The sequence below is a fragment of the Cygnus olor genome, chromosome 1, assembly GCF_009769625.2.
Source record: "Cygnus olor isolate bCygOlo1 chromosome 1, bCygOlo1.pri.v2, whole genome shotgun sequence".
In the NCBI taxonomy this organism is placed as follows: Eukaryota; Metazoa; Chordata; class Aves; order Anseriformes; family Anatidae; genus Cygnus; species Cygnus olor.
Window position 1 is genome coordinate 70174129 of NC_049169.1, and position 6548 is coordinate 70180676.

Here is a 6548-nt window from a genome sequence, read left to right on the forward strand (position 1 = left end):
TTCCTTTCCTTTCCTTTCCTTTTCCTTTTCCTTTTCCTTTTCCTTTCCTTTCTTCTCCTTTCCTTTCCTTTCCGCGCATTTCCATTCCTTTCCTTTCCTTTCCTTTCCTTTCCTTTCCTTTCCTTTCCTTTCCTTCCTTTTCCTTTTCCTTTCCTTTCCTTTCCTTTTCCTTCCTTTCCTTTCCTCCCTTCCCTCCCTTCCTTTCCTTTCCTTTCCTTTCCTTTCCTTTCCTCCTTTTCCTTTCCTTTCCTTTCCTTTCCTTTCCTTTCCTTTCCTTTCCTTTCCTTTCCTTTCCTTTCCTTTCCTTTTCCTTTTCCTTTTCCTTTTCCTTTTCCTTTCCTTTTCCTTTTCCTTTCCTTTTCCTTTTCCTTTCCTTTCCTTTCCTTTCCTTTCCTTTCCTTTCCTTTCCTTTCCTTTCCTTTTCCTTTCCTTTTCCTTTCCTTTCCTTTCTTTTCCCTTTCCTTTCCTTTCCCTTCCCTTTCCTTTCCTTTCCTTTCCTTTCCTTTCCTTTCCTTTCCGCTCCTTTCCTTTCCTTTCCGCTCCTTTCCTTTCCTTTTCCTTTTCCTTTTCCTTTTCCTTTTCCTTTTCCTTTTCCTTTCCTTTCTTCTCCTTTCCTTTCCTTTTCCTTTTCCTTTTCCTTTTCCTTTCCTTTCTTCTCCTTTCCTTTCCTTTCCGCTCATTTCCTTTCCGCTCCTTTCCTTTCCTTTCCTTTCCTTTCTTTCCTTTCCTTTCCTTTCCTTTTTCCTTTTCCTTTCCTTTCCTTTCCTTTCCTTTCCTTTCCTTTCCTTTCCTTTCCTTTCTTTTTCTTTTTCTTTTTCTTTTTCTTCTTTTTCTTTTTTCTTTTTCTTTTTCTTTTTCTTTTTCTTTTTCTTTTTCTTTTTCTTTTTCTTTTTCTTTTTCTTTTTCTTTTTCTTTTTCTTTTTCTTTTTCCTTTTCCCTCTTCTCCCTGTTTCATAATACTGCATTTCAAAGGCTGGCTTGCCACTCTTCACCCCCAAATTTATGGTTTTTGCAGAGTTGTAGCATAATTACTATGTGAAATAAGGAGGTTTAAGAGAACAGAGTTTAAGCTACTTTTTCAGTATTTCTTTTTTTTCTTTTTTCTTGAGAGCGGAGAGGTTCAGTTATAGTAAGAAAGAGCTTGGGATTCAGGCCGCATTCATGATGCTGACTTTAGACAAAAGATGGAGTACCTACTGATGTAAGTGGGGAAGTGGGGTATTTTAGGTGCTGGGTCTCAGTTTATGTTTCCCTCTGCTTTCTAAAGAGTTCTGAGCAGCAATTGAGATTGTGCTTTGTGATGTGTTCTGTAATTTAACCTGAGGTTATTACACCCCAGGTCACACTCACCACTGTCTGAGGACTTTTATTAGAATTTATTCTTCTTCTTCTTCTTCTAATTATTATTATTATTATTATTTCCTTGCTTCATAAGGATTTCTGAGCTCTTTCTGGTGGGTGCCAAGATGATTTATTCTTTCTCATGGCCACAATACAATTATCAATTGTAACATTCTGGCCTCCAAAATACCAAAACTAATCTACATATTTAATCTTATTGAGAGGAGGAGCAGCCTTGTCTTAAAGTGTCTAACGTATTTAACGTATTTATCATTTCACGTATTTAAGCAAATTCCTCAAAGAATTCTGATGAATTTGTAAAAATAAGGTAAGTCTCAGAAATTGATTGAGTTAGGACTTTCTTTTAAAGTTGCATTATTAATACACTATTAGATTTATGGCATTACAGTAAACCCTTGTTGAAAGGCTTCAAGGTTTGAAATTAAATCAGAATATGGGAAATAAATAGTGTTAGAAAGATAGTAGTGTGAGCCTTGCCTAGACTAGAGAGGTTAGTCTGTCACTCAATGTTTACTTCAAAATGAACGTAACTGATGGTTAGTTGCTATCCAGGTGAAAGTGTTGATGAGAATAAAGAATATTTATTATTGTACTCTGGGTTAAATATTGAATATGGCTTGCCTTTGTCTATGCTTTCAGTGAAATTATCTTCAGTATTGGTTATGATGTAACTTGCCAAAGACAGACAAAATTGAGAAAGATAGTAAATAATGGTGAATAATGGCTGAAATCCATCCAAGAAACTAACGGTAAAGCAGTACTCATGACATTTTGATTTTGATCTTTGCTACTTTCTTGGGGGAAAAAAAAATCACACAGTATTGTAGTCTATCACTTCTGTGGTCACATCAAATATTTTATATGAGGAAAGGTCACAAGGTCACTAGAACCCAGTCTTAATCCATTACTCTAATACTTCTTCCTCAGAAACAACCAGGGTTAGAGTATGAATAACTGGCTGCAGAATCTAACCGTTATTTGGGTCTTCTACCAACTTATTCCCCATATTCTCAATTCCTTAATCCACAACACAGCTCTTTATTTACAGGAAGAGGAAAAATTATATAGTTTAAAGTCTTATGCATGATTTTTGACACAAAGCAGTCATGTTTACAGAGGAAAATTAGCAGTTACTTTGACATAAATTACTCTGTGATACCATAATATTTTAAAGTAGATGTCATTCTGAAACAAAAGACACTACATCCCATAAGAATTGACGTGCTTCTAAAATAGAATAATTATTTGAAAGAAAGTCCTCTTAGCTGGAATGGTTTAGAAATGGTCATTGAAGAAACAGTTTTTCTGTTTTTGTTATTCCAGCCAATGTCCTGTGAAGATAAGCACTTCCATAAATAAGAATAATGTCTTTAGTATGCAATATAGTCAAAGATCTTTATCTCAGACTTTCTTGGCCTGATTCCTGGTTCTGCTATAACAGTGTAGCTGTAGAGACTCAATGGTTTAAAATAAATAAAACAGATTGATGAATATCTCTGCAGTGAAACATCTTGGCAGCAAGAATCTTTTCTTTGTTTAACGTTGTATAGTAGTGGGGAATACAGGCATTTGGATCAGAATAAAACAGTGGTAATCAAAATCTGAAATAAGTAATATTTATGCATATAAAATTATTTGTGTTGGGTGTGGTGCTGCTCATTTTTTTCTTTCACATGAATGTCCATATGAACATAATTTTCTGCCAGGAATGTTCTCAATAAATTTTAGGGAACTCTAAGACCGTATTTGTAAGAAGCAAACTGCTGAATGAATTTAGAATGAATTCAGGATTCTCACTCAGTACAGATCTACTCTAGGCCATATAATGCCATGTGACTCATGCACCCAGATAAAACTGAACAACACAGATCAAATTTCTAGTTTTAACAAGATCCATTTATAGATGTAGCTTTATAAATTTACTAAACATCAAATTAAATGAAGAACATTCAAAGTTTCCCATGGATGAGCCATAAACATTAAGAGAGACAAAATTAGTCCATTAGAGATTTTTTACATAAGAATAATAAAGCAGTTTACAGCAAGATGTTTTTTCAGATAAATAGAATTGGAGGTTGAGAAAAATGTGGATTTGTGTGGAGTGAAACAAGGAAAGCCCAGTTTCCTGCAGCCTTGTGTCTCGTGGTTGAATTCCTTGGTGTTTGAAAAGGGAGGAGCTCACAATGCATCTACTGCTAGTCTGTCTCTGCTCTGACTTCATAAGAAGACTTCTAATCTAAATTAAAAGAGCACTGGGAATGTAACGGGGGTGAACAAATCTATACTTTCGAAGCTGGACTCCAGTGCACCAATGAATAGCGCAAAGCATAGGAGAGACCTGGTTCAAGTGATATCCCTCCCAGGGATACCTAGGGTCAAGGCAGACTTCAGATGCCTTGCATTTGCTTGACACAGATCTTATTTGTGCTGACACACAGTAATACATGAACCCTCCATACTTTTTGAGAAGTACAATTCATCCTAAAGGAATAAGAAGGAGATGAACTAAGGTGTAAAAAACAACAACAACAACAACAAAATACATCCAAAAACAAACAAACAAACGTACTTTAGGTAAATTTATGGATTTGAAATCTGAGCTGGTATGACCACAAGTCTGGGAATGAGATATTACTACTTGGGAGTGAGACACTGTTGATTTTCTGTTAGGTATTTCTAAGCATTTATGTTCCAGGCAGCAGAGTCTTTCATAGTTATTCATTAGGTTTGTTACTTCTTGGGAGGGCAGTTAATCCCTCCCTCACTTCCATGTTCCCTCTCTTCCTCTTAGCCTCCTGTAGAGCTGTCTCCAGCCAGCCAGGATGCTCTGCTTGGGTGTTACCAGAGGAAAAGTCATGGAATTCACATATTTTTATGTAAAAACATAGAGAAGAGCAGGCATGATGTCTCAGGAGCGGGAGAGGTATGCTAGAGCAGTTTTGCTCTTGAAGGTGGTTAGAAGTACGCTTTATACCACCTACCAGAGTCATGCTGGGGTATCCTGTCTTTTCCAATGTCAGGTTCCATTTTCCTTAATATGTGCTTCCGTAAGATTTATAAGGCCACCAGAGGCCTGTTAGCTAGAAACATATCTCAAATCATTATGATGCTACAGCTCTTTGCTCTTTGTTATGGAAATAAATCAAAAGCAGACTTTCAGCAAAGAAAGTCATGGCTGGAGTAACAACTGCCAGGTTCCTGAAGATGCCAATGCCGATGCCTCAATGTCTTTAGCATTTCAGTGTATGTTTTGGCCACTAGAGGCTCAGTTTTTCAATTAAGGATCAAACAAAACAAAACAAAACAAAACAAAAAAAAAACAGTTTCATGTAAATTTGCCAACCCAGACAATGAGACTCTTGTTCTTCATGAAAAATTGTATTTATTTAAGCTTTAAATTTGTGTTCATATTTACTTTTAAAGAGCACAGTGATACTGGAACTGGGCTGTATCGTATTTACACAAAAATTAAGAATACCTAGTTGAAAATGGAGCAAAAGCTTTACATGAAGGTACTGAAGATTATTATATCATAGGACAGGTAGCCCCGAGGGAAAAGGAAAGTTCAACTCAGATGGAAGCAAGGGCTCTTTTATTTTTCTGCAGCCCTGTTTGCTGGGCTAAGGAAAAACAAATCACTAGCTTTTGGCAACCTATTGCTTTGTCTCCCTGTCATTGGCAAACACAGAATATACTGGGAGATGCTTTTTGGAGCAGGTAATGGGCAACAGCAAAAATACTCCTATCAGTCAGAAAAGTAAGTATAATCAGAAATCCACATTAGAACTGCTCTTTGGAGCCATATTCTGTGTTTAGGAATAGAAAGGTTTCACTGTAGTTTATTCAGTTTCTTGTGAAGTAAACCAGGTTTTCATTAACTCTACTGTAATGAATGCAGGTCACCTCCCTTCAGAGGAATGCTAATAGTGCTCTATGAACTGCAAACTATTCAGTTTATTTTGACAGGTTTTCAGGATGTCTCTTCCAGTTCACAGAGAAACCTCTGGTGCCCTCCCCAAGCCCTTAACAATCTGCAGCAGGAAAGTTGAATCAATTATCTCTCTTTTTTCTCTTTTCACATAAATGAACTTTTACAGTCATTTTACAGTAATAACTGGAATACTGCAGTGCCAAGAGAGCATTGTCTCACACAGGGGCTCTGGTGAAAAGTGGAAAAGACAGAAGCTAATTTATTTACAAATATGTTGAGAGCCCATGATATCAGTGGGTGTAATACAATTGCATTAGGAAAAGACATTTTCACCTCCATTTTAAACTCAGTTAACATGAGTTTAAGTTAAATCTGAGTATGCTCATGTTTACAAAACTGAATAAAAATAGACAAAAATATGTGTACTGGTTAATTTTAAGATTTATTAAATCCCATTAACACTTTCCTATCTTGAAATATTCAGCCTGTTTGTAACCAAAATACTTTGCTCAGCTTTGGCAAATATTGTTAGACTCCATTTATACGGGATTTCTAGCCCTGCTTCTTTGAAAGAATGACTGATATCTCAAATATCATAACATGTAAAGAATTTTCCTCACTTCTAGGCACTCAGGGATTCCAGGTCCTTTACATACTTTCCACCATCCATGCAAACTGGTCCAGTATTCATATGAAATAAAGAGATTATTGCTACAGAGAAGTCAGTGTTGAATGACCAGAAGTCAATGGTGTATATTTAATACCCGTCTTCACAAGAAAGTATTATCTGCATCATTGATTACACTTTGTCTAACTACATGTTAATGAGGCAGGCACATTAATGTGTACTTTATTACACTTTAAAAACAAGATCCTTGTGGAGATATATTAATTTGACCGGAACATGGAATATGCTAAAAAATAAACAAGAAATGTCAGAGTATAAACTATATAGGTAAGCTTCCTTTCAGTTCAGACTTCTTCTGGGGTGAAGGAACTTGCTAAAGGTTTTTTATTCTTGACTATAGAATATCAAACATGGTGAAAAATATCAGAATACTGAAAAAAGAAATTATGCTTTTGGAAACAGTGAGCAAGACAGAAACATAATACTCTGATCTGTACAATAAGCTTATTCTATGTTCAGGTAATTCCCCTGCATATTTACAGTGTCCTCTCACTTTCCAAAACATCTTAATTTTGCTTGGAATTTTCAGAAAGGTAGATAATTTGTTTAGCATTCTATACTACACTG